General features: G+C 50.2%; 1 long non-coding RNA gene across 1 annotated transcript; it reads left to right on the top strand.

The window, feature by feature from the left end:
* The first annotated feature begins 11186 nt into the window (after positions 1 to 11186).
* LOC147650475 (uncharacterized) lies at positions 11187 to 18291 on the top strand. Its single transcript, XR_015276238.1, has 4 exons — positions 11187 to 12785; positions 12875 to 13108; positions 13401 to 15927; positions 16017 to 18291. It is a non-coding gene; the product is annotated as an uncharacterized LOC147650475 (long non-coding RNA).
* Positions 18292 to 20816: the final 2525 nt, after the last annotated feature.

Genomic DNA, 20816 nt, shown 5'->3' with positions numbered 1-20816 from the left:
ACGCTCCAGCTAGAACTTCCAGCATCCAGCAACGGCCACAACACAACCCTTGGCTCCTTGTGCCAGCACGCTCTTCACCCTGCTCCAAGCCTACCCCTGTCACCTTGTTGCCACCTGCTCCCTGATTCCCCCAGCAGTCCCCAAAGCTCCCCATCGCTTGGATTTTGCTCTCCATCCCTGCAGGATGTCTGCATTTGTTCCAAAAGAGGTATGGTACTATTCCACGGAGGCGGACACCCCGCAGCTGCCTGGCTGGGCTGGAGCTCTGTGGGACAGGCTGGGAAATTTTGCTACCTCTGCAGGCTGGCACAGACCGAGAGGAGGAGACGGACGTCGATACACAGACTGATAGAGAAGAAGCCATGGAAGTGGACGGAGAGGATACTGGAGAGGAAGAGATGGATGTGGATATGTACGAGACAGAGGAAGAGATGGAGGTGGAAACGAAAGATTATATTGAAGAGATGGATATTGATCTAAAAGACAAGGAGGAAGACATGGTCTTGGGATGAAGACCGATGCCAGCAGCAGAACAGGCAGGTGCTCCCCACAGGCAGAGTGGGGCCCCTGCTGCCAGCCTGGGGCCGGGCTGGGCACTTCCTGCTCAGGGACATGCTAGCCCATGCACTGGATTCTGCTGGCCATCCCTGGCCTGGCCTGGGCTTGCTGTGGGCCACACAAGTCCTGTTCCAGTGCCTGGGCCACAGCCCCCAGCCAGGCTCCCTTCTGGCAGCAGAGTCCCACTGGGCCAGTGTCCCAGCCCGGCAGCACATGGAACAACCCTTCCGTGCCTGACTGCACTGACCGTGCTACTTGTTTTTCTTCCAGGACTTAGGGACATCACAGACACAGATGCCACCCTGCTGTACATACGTTTTACAGTTGTTGTGTTCAGGATAGAGGTTTTAGAGTTTGTTTAAGTTGTCTGTAAATACGTTTCATAGAGTTTTGTTAGAGCTGTTCTCAGGTAAATAGGTTCTATAGTTTGTTGTTGTTGTTGTTGTTGTTGTTGTTACCAATATTCTTACAGTGTAAATATGTGGTGTAGTTCATTCTTGTTCCTTTTCTTCTACAGATAAACAGTCTTTGATTTTCACACCCCAGTTCTCTTTGCATTTTCTTCGGGCACATTTGCAAAGCTGTGGGTTGTTTCGGGAACAATGTTTGCAGGACTCTAAAAAGAGTATCAAAACCGCTCTGCCACACTCTCAGCTGCTGCTGCTGCCCCAAAAAGCACTGGCTGGCTTTGCTCACACAATCACAGTTGTGGTGGCTTTTCTACCACACCACTGGACAGCGATGTTTTCCCTCTTCTCCTGGAAATACCTACAGCACTTGTGGGTAGCAAGGCAAACATGAGCCTCTTTTAGTGGCCCTTGAAATTGGACATGTGAAATGAGGCACACAAAGCCACAGGCCAGCTGAACCTGGCATCTCTGAATGGGTCTTTACATTCTTCCCAGGAAGATGAATGGCAATCACTATTTTGGCAGGGAGGAAAGTGCATCAGCTAGCAATTTGCTGTAGAAAATGTGCTTTCTGCTCCTCTCACAGCCAAAACTCCTACCCATTTCTTGGAAGTCCTTCTTAGATAAGGACCGTGTTCAACTGAGTGACAGTGAAGCCAAATGGCAATGCCGCAATCAATTGTCCTGTACACAATCTCCTTCATCCACGTGGAAGGTTACTCACGGGCACACAAGAGGACGGAAGAAACCCAAATGCATCGTTGGACATCATAAAGTCAGACGTGTTGAGGGATGAAGAAATCTTGCAGAGATATGGAAAGCTGCCCTGAAAACCCAGTTCGGGGAGAGCCTGAGCTCTTTTGTGCTTCTAGGCCTGAAGATGCTCAGCACCTTTCCCAGATGCTCAGCAGGCAGTAGGATTGTGCCTGAATCTGGCTCTGGAAATGCCAGTGCCTCAACTGAGAGCTGTGGCAAGGATTTCCATTGCATGGAGAGGGGCCACAGTCCTGCAAGAGTCTTTCAGCAGAGCAAACAGCAGCCTGGAGGGTGGGCAATGCTGCATCTGGACCACTGCATGCTCATCCTTCACCACAATGCAGAGCTGCCATGGATCACTTTTTCCATTTGTCCTGTTGGATATGTTTTGGACAAGTTGTTCTAGGTGGCTTTGGATGGTGATCCAAGTAGGAAGCAGCCATTCGCCTGCTGTGATATCCTTACAACTAGTCCTAACTTCTCATTGCCTTTGGTTTGATTGGGGGTGTTTTATCTGTTTGTTTGATTGGTTTCTTTGGGTTGGTTTCTTTGTGTTTTTCTCTGTTTTGCTTGGAGTTTCTTTTCCTTTTTTAGAAATGACTGGTGAAGTTGGCACAACCAAACTCCAGAAAACGTAGAGCAGGCTTGACTTTCCAGAAATTGCTTTTGGCTGGCTTTAGCTGCATTCCCCAGGATCACGATCAGCAGTAGATATTTGCAGGTTTTGCTCTGCATCCTCAGCCTGCCCAGGTGTTGTTCAGTGTTTCAGCAGTGGAGAAGACGATGGATATTTTGCTAAACCTCCTTTCAAACAACAAAACTTGGGTTAGCACGACAGAAAAGAAGAAAAGAAAATCCTCGCCAGTTAGAACAGATCCAGAGTCCCACCATTTCCCCCTCCACTTTTCTTTCTTTTCTACATTTAGAGGTAAAGCTTCCATCTCCAAAAGCTTCCATCTCTCACTTCCTGATGTAGCCATTTGCTACCCTTTAGCCTTGACTGCCACGCATCGGACTGCTGTCCGTGTGGGGCTGGGGATGCTCAGCCTGGAAAGAGAAGGGGGCTGGCGAGGCCTCCCTGCAGCTCTAGGAAAGATGGGCACAGAGAGGAGAAGCCTTTCAACTGCAGGAGTGAGCTTGAAGTTGGATCTAATGAAGCTGCTCTTTTCCACTCCGGCTGCTGGGGCACTGGCCCAGGCTGTGCACAGAGGCTGGGGATGCTCCATCCTTGGCAACATCCAAGGCCAGCTGGGAGCGGGGCTCTGAGCAACCTATTCTAGGGGAAGATCGCTCCGCTTGGAACAAGATGGTCTTTAGGGTCCCTTCCAAGCCCAAGCACCCAGGGATTCCATCATTCATTCTACGGTCTCCGTTGTCCACTTCAGCCTGGGCCTGAACTCCTGGCGGTGATGTCACAGTGCACGCTCCAGCTAGAACTTCCAGCATCCAGCAACGGCCACAACACAACCCTTGGCTCCTTGTGCCAGCACGCTCTTCATTCACCCTGCTCCAAGCCTACCCCTGTCACCTTGTTGCCACCTGCTCCCTGATTCCCCCAGCAGTCCCCAAAGCTCCCCATCGCTTGGATTTTGCTCTCCATCCCTGCAGGATGTCTGCATTTGTTCCAAAAGAGGTATGCTACTATTCCACGGAGGCGGACACCCCGCAGCTGCCTGGCTGGGCTGGAGCTCTGTGGGACAGGCTGGGAAATTTTGCTACCTCTGCAGGCTGGCACAGACGGAGAGGAGGAGACGGACGTCGATACACAGACTGATAGAGAAGAAGCCATGGAAGTGGACGGAGAGGATACTGGAGAGGAAGAGATGGATGTGGATATGTACGAGACAGAGGAAGAGATGGAGGTGGAAACGAAAGATTATATTGAAGAGATGGATATTGATCTAAAAGACAAGGAGGAAGACATGGTCTTGGGATGAAGACCGATGCCAGCAGCAGAACAGGCAGGTGCTCCCCACAGGCAGAGTGGGGCCCCTGCTGCCAGCCTGGGGCCAGGCTGGGCACTTCCTGCTCAGGGACACGCTAGCCCATGCACTGGATTCTGCTGGCCATCCCTGGCCTGGCCTGGGCTTGCTGTGGGCCACACAAGTCCTGTTCCAGTGCCTGGGCCACAGCCCCCAGCCAGGCTCCCTTCTGGCAGCAGAGTCCCACTGGGCCAGTGTCCCAGCCCGGCAGCACATGGAACAACCCTTCCGTGCCTGACTGCACTGACCGTGCTACTTGTTTTTCTTCCAGGACTTAGGGACATCACAGACACAGATGCCACCCTGCTGTACATACGTTTTACAGTTGTTGTGTTCAGGATAGAGGTTTTAGAGTTTGTTTAAGTTGTCTGTAAATACGTTTCATAGAGTTTTGTTAGAGCTGTTCTCAGGTAAATAGGTTCTATTGTTTGTTGTTGTTGTTGTTGTTGTTGTTGTTGTTACCAATATTCTTACAGTGTAAATATGTGGTGTAGTTCATTCTTGTTCCTTTTCTTCTACAGATAAACAGTCTTTGATTTTCACACCCCAGTTCTCTTTGCATTTTCTTCGGGCACATTTGCAAAGCTGTGGGTTGTTTCGGGAACAATGTTTGCAGGACTCTAAAAAGAGTATCAAAACCGCTCTGCCACACTCTCAGCTGCTGCTGCTGCCCCAAAAAGCACTGGCTGGCTTTGCTCACACAATCACAGTTGTGGTGGCATTTCTACCACACCACTGGACAGCGATGTTTTCCCTCTTCTCCTGGAAATACCTACAGCACTTGTGGGTAGCAAGGCAAACATGAGCCTCTTTTAGTGGCCCTTGAAATTGGACATGTGGAATGAGGCACACAAAGCCACAGGCCAGCTGAACCTGGCATCTCTGAATGGGTCTTTACATTCTTCCCAGGAAGATGAATGGCAATCACTATTTTGGCAGGGAGGAAAGTGCATCAGCTAGCAATTTGCTGTAGAAAATGTGCTTTCTGCTCCTCTCACAGCCAAAACTCCTACCCATTTCTTGGAAGTCCTTCTTAGATAAGGACCGTGTTCAACTGAGTGACAGTGAAGCCAAATGGCAATGCCGCAATCAATTGTCCTGTACACAATCTCCTTCATCCACGTGGAAGGTTACTCACGGGCACACAAGAGGACGGAAGAAACCCAAATGCATCGTTGGACATCATAAAGTCAGACGTGTTGAGGGATGAAGAAATCTTGCAGAGATATGGAAAGCTGCCCTGAAAACCCAGTTTGGGGAGAGCCTGAGCTCTTTTGTGCTTGTAGGCCTGAAGATGCTCAGCAGCTTTCCCAGATGCTCAGCAGGCAGTAGGATTGTGCCTGAATCTGGCTCTGGAAATGCCAGTGCCTCAACTGAGAGCTGTGGCAATGATTTCCATTGCATGGAGAGGGGCCACAGTCCTGCAAGAGTCTTTCAGCAGAGCAAACAGCAGCCTGGAGGGTGGGCAATCTGGACCACTGCATGCTCATCCTTCACCACAATGCAGAGCTGCCATGGATCACTTTTTCCATTTGTCCTGTTGGATATGTTTTGGAGAAGTTGTTCTAGGTGGCTTTGGATGGTGATCCAAGTAGGAAGCAGCCATTCGCCTGCTGTGATATCCTTACAACTAGTCCTAACTTCTCATTGCCTTTGGTTTGATTGGGGGTGTTTTATCTGTTTGTTTGATTGGTTTCTTTGGGTTGGTTTCTTTGTGTTTTTCTCTCTTTTGCTTGGAGTTTCTTTTCCTTTTTTAGAAATGACTGGTGAAGTTGGCACAACCAAACTCCAGAAAACGTAAAGCAGGCTTGACTTTCCAGAAATTGCTTTTGGCTGGCTTTAGCTGCATTCCCCAGGATCACGATCAGCAGTAGATATTTGCAGGTTTTGCTCTGCATCCTCAGCCTGCCCAGGTGTTGTTCAGTGTTTCAGCAATGGAGAAGACGATGGATATTTTGCTAAACCTCCTTTCAAACAACAAAACTTGGGTTAGCACGACAGAAAAGAAGAAAAGAAAATCCTCGCCAGTTAGAACAGATCCAGAGTCCCACCATTTCCCCCTCCACTTTTCTTTCTTTTCTACATTTAGAGGTAAAGCTTCCATCTCCAAAAGCTTCCATCTCTCACTTCCTGATGTAGCCATTTGCTACCCTTTAGCCTTGACTGCCACGCATCGGACTGCTGTCCGTGTGGGGCTGGGGATGCTCAGCCTGGAAAGAGAAGGGGGCTGGCGAGGCCTCCCTGCAGCTCTAGGAAAGATGGGCACAGAGAGGAGAAGCCTTTCAACTGCAGGAGTGAGCTTGAAGTTGGATCTAATGAAGCTGCTCTTTTCCACTCCGGCTGCTGGGCCACTGGCCCAGGCTGTGCACAGAGGCTGGGGATGCTCCATCCTTGGCAACATCCAAGGCCAGCTGGGAGCGGGGCTCTGAGCAACCTCTTCTGGGCGAAGATCGCTCCGCTTGGAACAAGATGGTCTTTAGGGTCCCTTCCAAGCCCAAGCACCCAGGGATTCCATCATTCATTCTACGGTCTCCGTTGTCCACTTCAGCCTGGGCCTGAACTCCTGGCGGTGATGTCACAGTGCACGCTCCAGCTAGAACTTCCAGCATCCAGCAACGGCCACAACACAACCCTTGGCTCCTTGTGCCAGCACGCTCTTCACCCTGCTCCAAGCCTACCCCTGTCACCTTGTTGCCACCTGCTCCCTGATTCCCCCAGCAGTCCCCAAAGCTCCCCATCGCTTGGATTTTGCTCTCCATCCCTGCAGGATGTCTGCATTTGTTCCAAAAGAGGTATGCTACTATTCCACGGAGGCGGACACCCTGCAGCTGCCTGGCTGGGCTGGAGCTCTGTGGGACAGGCTGGGAAATTTTGCTACCTCTGCAGGCTGGCACAGACCGAGAGGAGGAGACGGACGTCGATACACAGACTGATAGAGAAGAAGCCATGGAAGTGGACGGAGAGGATACTGGAGAGGAAGAGATGGATGTGGATATGTACGAGACAGAGGAAGAGATGGAGGTGGAAACGAAAGATTATATTGAAGAGATGGATATTGATCTAAAAGACAAGGAGGAAGACATGGTCTTGGGATGAAGACCGATGCCAGCAGCAGAACAGGCAGGTGCTCCCCACAGGCAGAGTGGGGCCCCTGCTGCCAGCCTGGGGCCGGGCTGGGCACTTCCTGCTCAGGGACATGCTAGCCCATGCACTGGATTCTGCTGGCCATCCCTGGCCTGGCCTGGGCTTGCTGTGGGCCACACAAGTCCTGTTCCAGTGCCTGGGCCACAGCCCCCAGCCAGGCTCCCTTCTGGCAGCAGAGTCCCACTGGGCCAGTGTCCCAGCCCGGCAGCACATGGAACAACCCTTCCGTGCCTGACTGCACTGACCGTGCTACTTGTTTTTCTTCCAGGACTTAGGGACATCACAGACACAGATGCCACCCTGCTGTACATACGTTTTACAGTTGTTGTGTTCAGGATAGAGGTTTTAGAGTTTGTTTAAGTTGTCTGTAAATACGTTTCATAGAGTTTTGTTAGAGCTGTTCTCAGGTAAATAGGTTCTATAGTTTGTTGTTGTTGTTGTTGTTGTTGTTGTTGTTACCAATATTCTTACAGTGTAAATATGTGGTGTAGTTCATTCTTGTTCCTTTTCTTCTACAGATAAACAGTCTTTGATTTTCACACCCCAGTTCTCTTTGCATTTTCTTCGGGCACATTTGCAAAGCTGTGGGTTGTTTCGGGAACAATGTTTGCAGGACTCTAAAAAGAGTATCAAAACCGCTCTGCCACACTCTCAGCTGCTGCTGCTGCCCCAAAAAGCACTGGCTGGCTTTGCTCACACAATCACAGTTGTGGTGGCTTTTCTACCACACCACTGGACAGCGATGTTTTCCCTCTTCTCCTGGAAATACCTACAGCACTTGTGGGTAGCAAGGCAAACATGAGCCTCTTTTAGTGGCCCTTGAAATTGGACATGTGAAATGAGGCACACAAAGCCACAGGCCAGCTGAACCTGGCATCTCTGAATGGGTCTTTACATTCTTCCCAGGAAGATGAATGGCAATCACTATTTTGGCAGGGAGGAAAGTGCATCAGCTAGCAATTTGCTGTAGAAAATGTGCTTTCTGCTCCTCTCACAGCCAAAACTCCTACCCATTTCTTGGAAGTCCTTCTTAGATAAGGACCGTGTTCAACTGAGTGACAGTGAAGCCAAATGGCAATGCCGCAATCAATTGTCCTGTACACAATCTCCTTCATCCACGTGGAAGGTTACTCACGGGCACACAAGAGGACGGAAGAAACCCAAATGCATCGTTGGACATCATAAAGTCAGACGTGTTGAGGGATGAAGAAATCTTGCAGAGATATGGAAAGCTGCCCTGAAAACCCAGTTCGGGGAGAGCCTGAGCTCTTTTGTGCTTCTAGGCCTGAAGATGCTCAGCACCTTTCCCAGATGCTCAGCAGGCAGTAGGATTGTGCCTGAATCTGGCTCTGGAAATGCCAGTGCCTCAACTGAGAGCTGTGGCAATGATTTCCATTGCATGGAGAGGGGCCACAGTCCTGCAAGAGTCTTTCAGCAGAGCAAACAGCAGCCTGGAGGGTGGGCAATCTGTACCACTGCATGCTCATCCTTCACCACAATGCAGAGCTGCCATGGATCACTTTTTCCATTTCTCCTGTTGGATATGTTTTGGACAAGTTGTTCTAGGTGGCTTTGGATGGTGATCCAAGTAGGAAGCAGCCATTCGCCTGCTGTGATATCCTTACAACTAGTCCTAACTTCTCATTGCCTTTGGTTTGATTGGGGGTGTTTTATCTGTTTGTTTGATTGGTTTCTTTGGGTTGGTTTCTTTGTGTTTTTCTCTCTTTTGTTTGGAGTTTCTTTTCCTTTTTTAGAAATGACTGGTGAAGTTGGCACAACCAAACTCCAGAAAACGTAGAGCAGGCTTGACTTTCCAGAAATTGCTTTTGGCTGGCTTTAGCTGCATTCCCCAGGATCACGATCAGCAGTAGATATTTGCAGGTTTTGCTCTGCATCCTCAGCCTGCCCAGGTGTTGTTCAGTGTTTCAGCAGTGGAGAAGACGATGGATATTTTGCTAAACCTCCTTTCAAACAACAAAACTTGGGTTAGCACGACAGAAAAGAAGAAAAGAAAATCCTCGCCAGTTAGAACAGATCCAGAGTCCCACCATTTCCCCCTCCACTTTTCTTTCTTTTCTACATTTAGAGGTAAAGCTTCCATCTCCAAAAGCTTCCATCTCTCACTTCCTGATGTAGCCATTTGCTACCCTTTAGCCTTGACTGCCACGCATCGGACTGCTGTCCGTGTGGGGCTGGGGATGCTCAGCCTGGAAAGAGAAGGGGGCTGGCGAGGCCTCCCTGCAGCTCTAGGAAAGATGGGCACAGAGAGGAGAAGCCTTTCAACTGCAGGAGTGAGCTTGAAGTTGGATCTAATGAAGCTGCTCTTTTCCACTCCGGCTGCTGGGGCACTGGCCCAGGCTGTGCACAGAGGCTGGGGATGCTCCATCCTTGGCAACATCCAAGGCCAGCTGGGAGCGGGGCTCTGAGCAACCTATTCTAGGGGAAGATCGCTCCGCTTGGAACAAGATGGTCTTTAGGGTCCCTTCCAAGCCCAAGCACCCAGGGATTCCATCATTCATTCTACGGTCTCCGTTGTCCACTTCAGCCTGGGCCTGAACTCCTGGCGGTGATGTCACAGTGCACGCTCCAGCTAGAACTTCCAGCATCCAGCAACGGCCACAACACAACCCTTGGCTCCTTGTGCCAGCACGCTCTTCACCCTGCTCCAAGCCTACCCCTGTCACCTTGTTGCCACCTGCTCCCTGATTCCCCCAGCAGTCCCCAAAGCTCCCCATCGCTTGGATTTTGCTCTCCATCCCTGCAGGATGTCTGCATTTGTTCCAAAAGAGGTATGCTACTATTCCACGGAGGCGGACACCCCGCAGCTGCCTGGCTGGGCTGGAGCTCTGTGGGACAGGCTGGGAAATTTTGCTACCTCTGCAGGCTGGCACAGACGGAGAGGAGGAGACGGACGTCGATACACAGACTGATAGAGAAGAAGCCATGGAAGTGGACGGAGAGGATACTGGAGAGGAAGAGATGGATGTGGATATGTACGAGACAGAGGAAGAGATGGAGGTGGAAACGAAAGATTATATTGAAGAGATGGATATTGATCTAAAAGACAAGGAGGAAGACATGGTCTTGGGATGAAGACCGATGCCAGCAGCAGAACAGGCAGGTGCTCCCCACAGGCAGAGTGGGGCCCCTGCTGCCATCCTGGGGCCGGGCTGGGCACTTCCTGCTCAGGGACACGCTAGCCCATGCACTGGATTCTGCTGGCCATCCCTGGCCTGGCCTGGGCTTGCTGTGGGCCACACAAGTCCTGTTCCAGTGCCTGGGCCACAGCCCCCAGCCAGGCTCCCTTCTGGCAGCAGAGTCCCACTGGGCCAGTGTCCCAGCCCGGCAGCACATGGAACAACCCTTCCGTGCCTGACTGCACTGACCGTGCTACTTGTTTTTCTTCCAGGACTTAGGGACATCACAGACACAGATGCCACCCTGCTGTACATACGTTTTACAGTTGTTGTGTTCAGGATAGAGGTTTTAGAGTTTGTTTAAGTTGTCTGTAAATACGTTTCATAGAGTTTTGTTAGAGCTGTTCTCAGGTAAATAGGTTCTATAGTTTGTTGTTGTTGTTGTTGTTGTTGTTGTTGTTACCAATATTCTTACAGTGTAAATATGTGGTGTAGTTCATTCTTGTTCCTTTTCTTCTACAGATAAACAGTCTTTGATTTTCACACCCCAGTTCTCTTTGCATTTTCTTCGGGCACATTTGCAAAGCTGTGGGTTGTTTCGGGAACAATGTTTGCAGGACTCTAAAAAGAGTATCAAAACCGCTCTGCCACACTCTCAGCTGCTGCTGCTGCCCCAAAAAGCACTGGCTGGCTTTGCTCACACAATCACAGTTGTGGTGGCATTTCTACCACACCACTGGACAGCGATGTTTTCCCTCTTCTCCTGGAAATACCTACAGCACTTGTGGGTAGCAAGGCAAACATGAGCCTCTTTTAGTGGCCCTTGAAATTGGACATGTGAAATGAGGCACACAAAGCCACAGGCCAGCTGAACCTGGCATCTCTGAATGGGTCTTTACATTCTTCCCAGGAAGATGAATGGCAATCACTATTTTGGCAGGGAGGAAAGTGCATCAGCTAGCAATTTGCTGTAGAAAATGTGCTTTCTGCTCCTCTCACAGCCAAAACTCCTACCCATTTCTTGGAAGTCCTTCTTAGATAAGGACCGTGTTCAACTGAGTGACAGTGAAGCCAAATGGCAATGCCGCAATCAATTGTCCTGTACACAATCTCCTTCATCCACGTGGAAGGTTACTCACGGGCACACAAGAGGAAGGAAGAAACCCAAATGCATCGTTGGACATCATAAAGTCAGACGTGTTGAGGGATGAAGAAATCTTGCAGAGATATGGAAAGCTGCCCTGAAAACCCAGTTTGGGGAGAGCCTGAGCTCTTTTGTGCTTGTAGGCCTGAAGATGCTCAGCAGCTTTCCCAGATGCTCAGCAGGCAGTAGGATTGTGCCTGAATCTGGCTCTGGAAATGCCAGTGCCTCAACTGAGAGCTGTGGCAATGATTTCCATTGCATGGAGAGGGGCCACAGTCCTGCAAGAGTCTTTCAGCAGAGCAAACAGCAGCCTGGAGGGTGGGCAATCTGTACCACTGCATGCTCATCCTTCACCACAATGCAGAGCTGCCATGGATCACTTTTTCCATTTCTCCTGTTGGATATGTTTTGGACAAGTTGTTCTAGGTGGCTTTGGATGGTGATCCAAGTAGGAAGCAGCCATTCGCCTGCTGTGATATCCTTACAACTAGTCCTAACTTCTCATTGCCTTTGGTTTGATTGGGGGTGTTTTATCTGTTTGTTTGATTGGTTTCTTTGGGTTGGTTTCTTTGTGTTTTTCTCTCTTTTGCTTGGAGTTTCTTTTCCTTTTTTAGAAATGACTGGTGAAGTTGGCACAACCAAACTCCAGAAAACGTAGAGCAGGCTTGACTTTCCAGAAATTGCTTTTGGCTGGCTTTAGCTGCATTCCCCAGGATCACGATCAGCAGTAGATATTTGCAGGTTTTGCTCTGCATCCTCAGCCTGCCCAGGTGTTGTTCAGTGTTTCAGCAGTGGAGAAGACGATGGATATTTTGCTAAACCTCCTTTCAAACAACAAAACTTGGGTTAGCACGACAGAAAAGAAGAAAAGAAAATCCTCGCCAGTTAGAACAGATCCAGAGTCCCACCATTTCCCCCTCCACTTTTCTTTCTTTTCTACATTTAGAGGTAAAGCTTCCATCTCCAAAAGCTTCCATCTCTCACTTCCTGATGTAGCCATTTGCTACCCTTTAGCCTTGACTGCCACGCATCGGACTGCTGTCCGTGTGGGGCTGGGGATGCTCAGCCTGGAAAGAGAAGGGGGCTGGCGAGGCCTCCCTGCAGCTCTAGGAAAGATGGGCACAGAGAGGAGAAGCCTTTCAACTGCAGGAGTGAGCTTGAAGTTGGATCTAATGAAGCTGCTCTTTTCCACTCCGGCTGCTGGGCCACTGGCCCAGGCTGTGCACAGAGGCTGGGGATGCTCCATCCTTGGCAACATCCAAGGCCAGCTGGGAGCGGGGCTCTGAGCAACCTCTTCTGGGCGAAGATCGCTCCGCTTGGAACAAGATGGTCTTTAGGGTCCCTTCCAAGCCCAAGCACCCAGGGATTCCATCATTCATTCTACGGTCTCCGTTGTCCACTTCAGCCTGGGCCTGAACTCCTGGCGGTGATGTCACAGTGCACGCTCCAGCTAGAACTTCCAGCATCCAGCAACGGCCACAACACAACCCTTGGCTCCTTGTGCCAGCACGCTCTTCACCCTGCTCCAAGCCTACCCCTGTCACCTTGTTGCCACCTGCTCCCTGATTCCCCCAGCAGTCCCCAAAGCTCCCCATCGCTTGGATTTTGCTCTCCATCCCTGCAGGATGTCTGCATTTGTTCCAAAAGAGCTATGGTACTATTCCACGGAGGCGGACACCCCGCAGCTGCCTGGCTGGGCTGGAGCTCTGTGGGACAGGCTGGGAAATTTTGCTACCTCTGCAGGCTGGCACAGACGGAGAGGAGGAGACGGACGTCGATACACAGACTGATAGAGAAGAAGCCATGGAAGTGGACGGAGAGGATACTGGAGAGGAAGAGATGGATGTGGATATGTACGAGACAGAGGAAGAGATGGAGGTGGAAACGAAAGATTATATTGAAGAGATGGATATTGATCTAAAAGACAAGGAGGAAGACATGGTCTTGGGATGAAGACCGATGCCAGCAGCAGAACAGGCAGGTGCTCCCCACAGGCAGAGTGGGGCCCCTGCTGCCAGCCTGGGGCCGGGCTGGGCACTTCCTGCTCAGGGACACGCTAGCCCATGCACTGGATTCTGCTGGCCATCCCTGGCCTGGCCTGGGCTTGCTGTGGGCCACACAAGTCCTGTTCCAGTGCCTGGGCCACAGCCCCCAGCCAGGCTCCCTTCTGGCAGCAGAGTCCCACTGGGCCAGTGTCCCAGCCCGGCAGCACATGGAACAACCCTTCCGTGCCTGACTGCACTGACCGTGCTACTTGTTTTTCTTCCAGGACTTAGGGACATCACAGACACAGATGCCACCCTGCTGTACATACGTTTTACAGTTGTTGTGTTCAGGATAGAGGTTTTAGAGTTTGTTTAAGTTGTCTGTAAATACGTTTCATAGAGTTTTGTTAGAGCTGTTCTCAGGTAAATAGGTTCTATAGTTTGTTGTTGTTGTTGTTGTTGTTGTTGTTACCAATATTCTTACAGTGTAAATATGTGGTGTAGTTCATTCTTGTTCCTTTTCTTCTACAGATAAACAGTCTTTGATTTTCACACCCCAGTTCTCTTTGCATTTTCTTCGGGCACATTTGCAAAGCTGTGGGTTGTTTCGGGAACAATGTTTGCAGGACTCTAAAAAGAGTATCAAAACCGCTCTGCCACACTCTCAGCTGCTGCTGCTGCCCCAAAAAGCACTGGCTGGCTTTGCTCACACAATCACAGTTGTGGTGGCTTTTCTACCACACCACTGGACAGCGATGTTTTCCCTCTTCTCCTGGAAATACCTACAGCACTTGTGGGTAGCAAGGCAAACATGAGCCTCTTTTAGTGGCCCTTGAAATTGGACATGTGAAATGAGGCACACAAAGCCACAGGCCAGCTGAACCTGGCATCTCTGAATGGGTCTTTACATTCTTCCCAGGAAGATGAATGGCAATCACTATTTTGGCAGGGAGGAAAGTGCATCAGCTAGCAATTTGCTGTAGAAAATGTGCTTTCTGCTCCTCTCACAGCCAAAACTCCTACCCATTTCTTGGAAGTCCTTCTTAGATAAGGACCGTGTTCAACTGAGTGACAGTGAAGCCAAATGGCAATGCCGCAATCAATTGTCCTGTACACAATCTCCTTCATCCACGTGGAAGGTTACTCACGGGCACACAAGAGGACGGAAGAAACCCAAATGCATCGTTGGACATCATAAAGTCAGACGTGTTGAGGGATGAAGAAATCTTGCAGAGATATGGAAAGCTGCCCTGAAAACCCAGTTTGGGGAGAGCCTGAGCTCTTTTGTGCTTGTAGGCCTGAAGATGCTCAGCAGCTTTCCCAGATGCTCAGCAGGCAGTAGGATTGTGCCTGAATCTGGCTCTGGAAATGCCAGTGCCTCAACTGAGAGCTGTGGCAATGATTTCCATTGCATGGAGAGGGGCCACAGTCCTGCAAGAGTCTTTCAGCAGAGCAAACAGCAGCCTGGAGGGTGGGCAATCTGTACCACTGCATGCTCATCCTTCACCACAATGCAGAGCTGCCATGGATCACTTTTTCCATTTCTGCTGTTGGATATGTTTTGGAGAAGTTGTTCTAGGTGGCTTTGGATGGTGATCCAAGTAGGAAGCAGCCATTCGCCTGCTGTGATATCCTTACAACTAGTCCTAACTTCTCATTGCCTTTGGTTTGATTGGGGGTGTTTTATCTGTTTGTTTGATTGGTTTCTTTGGGTTGGTTTCTTTGTGTTTTTCTCTGTTTTGCTTGGAGTTTCTTTTCCTTTTTTAGAAATGACTGGTGAAGTTGGCACAACCAAACTCCAGAAAACGTAGAGCAGGCTTGACTTTCCAGAAATTGCTTTTGGCTGGCTTTAGCTGCATTCCCCAGGATCATGATCAGCAGTAGATATTTGCAGGTTTTGCTCTGCATCCTCAGCCTGCCCAGGTGTTGTTCAGTGTTTCAGCAGTGGAGAAGACGATGGATATTTTGCTAAACCTCCTTTCAAACAACAAAACTTGGGTTAGCACGACAGAAAAGAAGAAAAGAAAATCCTCGCCAGTTAGAACAGATCCAGAGTCCCACCATTTCCCCCTCCACTTTTCTTTCTTTTCTACATTTAGAGGTAAAGCTTCCATCTCCAAAAGCTTCCATCTCTCACTTCCTGATGTAGCCATTTGCTACCCTTTAGCCTTGACTGCCACGCATCGGACTGCTGTCCGTGTGGGGCTGGGGATGCTCAGCCTGGAAAGAGAAGGGGGCTGGCGAGGCCTCCCTGCAGCTCTAGGAAAGATGGGCACAGAGAGGAGAAGCCTTTCAACTGCAGGAGTGAGCTTGAAGTTGGATCTAATGAAGCTGCTCTTTTCCACTCCGGCTGCTGGGGCACTGGCCCAGGCTGTGCACAGAGGCTGGGGATGCTCCATCCTTGGCAACATCCAAGGCCAGCTGGGAGCGGGGCTCTGAGCAACCTATTCTAGGGGAAGATCGCTCCGCTTGGAACAAGATGGTCTTTAGGGTCCCTTCCAAGCCCAAGCACCCAGGGATTCCATCATTCATTCTACGGTCTCCGTTGTCCACTTCAGCCTGGGCCTGAACTCCTGGCGGTGATGTCACAGTGCACGCTCCAGCTAGAACTTCCAGCATCCAGCAACGGCCACAACACAACCCTTGGCTCCTTGTGCCAGCACGCTCTTCATTCACCCTGCTCCAAGCCTACCCCTGTCACCTTGTTGCCACCTGCTCCCTGATTCCCCCAGCAGTCCCCAAAGCTCCCCATCGCTTGGATTTTGCTCTCCATCCCTGCAGGATGTCTGCATTTGTTCCAAAAGAGCTATGGTACTATTCCACGGAGGTGGACACCCCGCAGCTGCCTGGCTGGGCTGGAGCTCTGTGGGACAGGCTGGGAAATTTTGCTACCTCTGCAGGCTGGCACAGACGGAGAGGAGGAGACGGACGTCGATACACAGACTGATAGAGAAGAAGCCATGGAAGTGGACGGAGAGGATACTGGAGAGGAAGAGATGGATGTGGATATGTACGAGACAGAGGAAGAGATGGAGGTGGAAACGAAAGATTATATTGAAGAGATGGATATTGATCTAAAAGACAAGGAGGAAGACATGGTCTTGGGATGAAGACCGATGCCAGCAGCAGAACAGGCAGGTGCTCCCCACAGGCAGAGTGGGGCCCCTGCTGCCAGCCTGGGGCCGGGCTGGGCACTTCCTGCTCAGGGACACGCTAGCCCATGCACTGGATTCTGCTGGCCATCCCTGGCCTGGCCTGGGCTTGCTGTGGGCCACACAAGTCCTGTTCCAGTGCCTGGGCCACAGCCCCCAGCCAGGCTCCCTTCTGGCAGCAGAGTCCCACTGGGCCAGTGTCCCAGCCCGGCAGCACATGGAACAACACCCTTCCGTGCCTGACTGCACTGACCGTGCTACTTGTTTTTCTTCCAGGACTTAGGGACATCACAGACACAGATGCCACCCTGCTGTACATACGTTTTACAGTTGTTGTGTTCAGGATAGAGGTTTTAGAGTTTGTTTAAGTTGTCTGTAAATACGTTTCATAGAGTTTTGTTAGAGCTGTTCTCAGGTAAATAGGTTCTATAGTTTGTTGTTGTTGTTGTTGTTGTTGTTGTTGTTACCAATATTCTTACAGTGTAAATATGTGGTGTAGTTCATTCTTGTTCCTTTTCTTCTACAGATAAACAGTCTTTGATTTTCACACCCCAGTTCTCTTTGCATTTTCTTCGGGCACATTTGCAAAGCTGTGGCTTGTTTCGGGAACAATGTTTGCAGGACTCTAAAAAGAGTATCAAAACCGCTCTGCCACACTCTCAGCTGCTGCTGCTGCCCCAAAAAGCACTGGCTGGCTTTGCTCACACAATCACAGTTGTGGTGGCATTTCTACCACACCACAGGACAGCGATGTTTTCCCTCTTCTCCTGGAAATACCTACAGCACTTGTGGGTAGCAAGGCAAACATGAGCCTCTTTTAGTGGCCCTTGAAACTGGACATGTGAAATGAGGTACACAAAGCCACAGGCCAGCTGAACCTGGCATCTCTGAATGGGTCTTTACATTCTTCCCAGGAAGATGAATGGCAATCACTATTTTGGCAGGGAGGAAAGTGCATCAGCTAGCAATTTGCTGTAGAAAATGTGCTTTCTGCTCCTCTCACAGCCAAAACTCCTACCCATTTCTTGGAAGTCCTTCTTAGATAAGGACCGTGTTCAACTGAGTGACAGTGAAGCCAAATGGCAATGCCGCAATCAATTGTCCTGTACACAATCTCCTTCATCCACGTGGAAGGTTACTCACGGGCACACAAGAGGACGGAAGAAACCCAAATGCATCGTTGGACATAATAAAGTCAGACGTGTTGAGGGATGAAGAAATCTTGCAGAGATATGGAAAGCTGCCCTGAAAACCCAGTTTGGGGAGAGCCTGAGCTCTTTTGTGCTTCTAGGCCTGAAGATGCTCAGCAGCTTTCCCAGATGCTCAGCAGGCAGTAGGATTGTGCCTGAATCTGGCTCTGGAAATGCCAGTGCCTCAACTGAGAGCTGTGGCAATGATTTCCATTGCATGGAGAGGGGCCACAGTCCTGCAAGAGTCTTTCAGCAGAGCAAACAGCAGCCTGGAGGGTGGGCAATCTGTACCACTGCATGCTCATCCTTCACCACAATGCAGAGCTGCCATGGATCACTTTTTCCATTTCTGCTGTTGGATATGTTTTGGAGAAGTTGTTCTAGGTGGCTTTGGATGGTGATCCAAGTAGGAAGCAGCCATTCGCCTGCTGTGATATCCTTACAACTAGTCCTAACTTCTCATTGCCTTTGGTTTGATTGGGGGTGTTTTATCTGTTTGTTTGATTGGTTTCTTTGGGTTGGTTTCTTTGTGTTTTTCTCTCTTTTGCTTGGAGTTTCTTTTCCTTTTTTAGAAATGACTGGTGAAGTTGGCACAACCAAACTCCAGAAAACGTAGAGCAGGCTTGACTTTCCAGAAATTGCTTTTGGCTGGCTTTAGCTGCATTCCCCAGGATCACGATCAGCAGTAGATATTTGCAGGTTTTGCTCTGCATCCTCAGCCTGCCCAGGTGTTGTTCAGTGTTTCAGCAGTGGAGAAGACGATGGATATTTTGCTAAACCTCCTTTCAAACAACAAAACTTGGGTTAGCACGACAGAAAAGAAGAAAAGAAAATCCTCGCCAGTTAGAACAGATCCAGAGTCCCACCATTTCCCCCTCCACTTTTCTTTCTTTTCTACATTTAGAGGTAAAGCTTCCATCTCCAAAAGCTTCCATCTCTCACTTCCTGATGTAGCCATTTGCTACCCTTTAGCCTTGACTGCCACGCATCGGACTGCTGTCCGTGTGGGGCTGGGGATGCTCAGCCTGGAAAGAGAAGGGGGCTGGCGAGGCCTCCCTGCAGCTCTAGGAAAGATGGGCACAGAGAGGAGAAGCCTTTCAACTGCAGGAGTGAGCTTGAAGTTGGATCTAATGAAGCTGCTCTTTTCCACTCCGGCTGCTGGGCCACTGGCCCAGGCTGTGCACAGAGGCTGGGGATGCTCCATCCTTGGCAACATCCAAGGCCAGCTGGGAGCGGGGCTCTGAGCAACCTATTCTAGGGGAAGATCGCTCCGCTTGGAACAAGATGGTCTTTAGGGTCCCTTCCAAGCCCAAGCACCCAGGGATTCCATCATTCATTCTACGGTCTCCGTTGTCCACTTCAGCCTGGGCCTGAACTCCTGGCGGTGATGTCACAGTGCACGCTCCAGCTAGAACTTCCAGCATCCAGCAACGGCCACAACACAACCCTTGGCTCCTTGTGCCAGCACGCTCTTCATTCACCCTGCTCCAAGCCTACCCCTGTCACCTTGTTGCCACCTGCTCCCTGATTCCCCCAGCAGTCCCCAAAGCTCCCCATCGCTTGGATTTTGCTCTCCATCCCTGCAGGATGTCTGCATTTGTTCCAAAAGAGCTATGGTACTATTCCACGGAGGCGGACACCCCGCAGCTGCCTGGCTGGGCTGGAGCTCTGTGGGACAGGCTGGGAAATTTTGCTACCTCTGCAGGCTGGCACAGACCGAGAGGAGGAGACGGACGTCGATACACAGACTGATAGAGAAGAAGCCATGGAAGTGGACGGAGAGGATACTGGAGAGGAAGAGATGGATGTGGATATGTACGAGACAGAGGAAGAGATGGAGGTGGAAACGAAAGATTATATTGAAGAGATGGATATTGATCTAAAAGACAAGGAGGAAGACATGGTCTTGGGATGAAGACCGATGCCAGCAGCAGAACAGGCAGGTGCTCCCCACAGGCAGAGTGGGGCCCCTGCTGCCAGCCTGGGGCCGGGCTGGGCATTTCTTGCTCAGGGACACGCTAGCCCATGCACTGGATTCTGCTGGCCATCCCTGGCCTGGCCTGGGCTTGCTGTGGGCCACACAAGTCCTGTTCCAGTGCCTGGGCCACAGCCCCCAGCCAGGCTCCCTTCTGGCAGCAGAGTCCCACTGGGCCAGTGTCCCAGCCCGGCAGCACATGGAACACCCTTCCGTGCCTGACTGCACTGACCGTGCTACTTGTTTTTCTTCCAGGACTTAGGGACATCACAGACACAGATGCCACCCTGCTGTACATACGTTTTACAGTTGTTGTGTTCAGGATAGAGGTTTTAGAGTTTGTTTAAGTTGTCTGTAAATACGTTTCATAGAGTTTTGTTAGAGCTGTTCTCAGGTAAATAGGTTCTATAGTTTGTTGTTGTTGTTGTTGTTGTTGTTGTTACCAATATTCTTACAGTGTAAATATGTGGTGTAGTTCATTCTTGTTCCTTTTCTTCTACAGATAAACAGTCTTTGATTTTCACACCCCAGTTCTCTTTGCATTTTCTTCGGGCACATTTGCAAAGCTGTGGGTTGTTTCGGGAACAATGTTTGCAGGACTCTAAAAAGAGTATCAAAACCGCTCTGCCACACTCTCAGCTGCTGCTGCTGCCCCAAAAAGCACTGGCTGGCTTTGCTCACACAATCACAGTTGTGGTGGCATTTCTACCGCACCACAGGACAGCGATGTTTTCCCTCTTCTCCTGGAAATACCTACAGCACTTGTGGGTAGCAAGGCAAACATGAGCCTCTTTTAGTGGCCCTTGAAACTGGACATGTGAAATGAGGTGCACAAAGCCACAGGCCAGCTGAACCTGGCATCTCTGAATGGGTCTTTACATTCTTCCCAGGAAGATGAATGGCAATCACTATTTTGGCAGGGAGGAAAGTGCATCAGCTAGCAATTTGCTGTAGAAAATGTGCTTTCTGCTCCTCTCACAGCCAAAACTCCTACCCATTTCTTGGAAGTCCTTCTTAGATAAGGACCGTGTTCAACTGAGTGACAGTGAAGCCAAATGGCAATGCCGCAATCAATTGTCCTGTACACAATCTCCTTCATCCACGTGGAAGGTTACCCACGGGCACACAAGAGGACGGAAGAAACCCAAATGCATCGTTGGACATAATAAAGTCAGACGTGTTGAGGGATGAAGAAATCTTGCAGAGATATGGAAAGCTGCCCTGAAAACCCAGTTCGGGGAGAGCCTGAGCTCTTTTGTGCTTCTAGGCCTGAAGATGCTCAGCAGCTTTCCCAGATGCTCAGCAGGCAGTAGGATTGTGCCTGAATCTGGCTCTGGAAATGCCAGTGCCTCAACTGAGAGCTGTGGCAATGATTTCCATTGC

Source organism: Cyanistes caeruleus, chromosome 14 (genome assembly GCF_971803275.1).
Source record: "Cyanistes caeruleus chromosome 14, bCyaCae1.hap1.1, whole genome shotgun sequence".
NCBI lineage: Eukaryota > Metazoa > Chordata > Aves > Passeriformes > Paridae > Cyanistes > Cyanistes caeruleus.
This window is presented reverse-complemented; position numbering and strand designations above follow the sequence as displayed.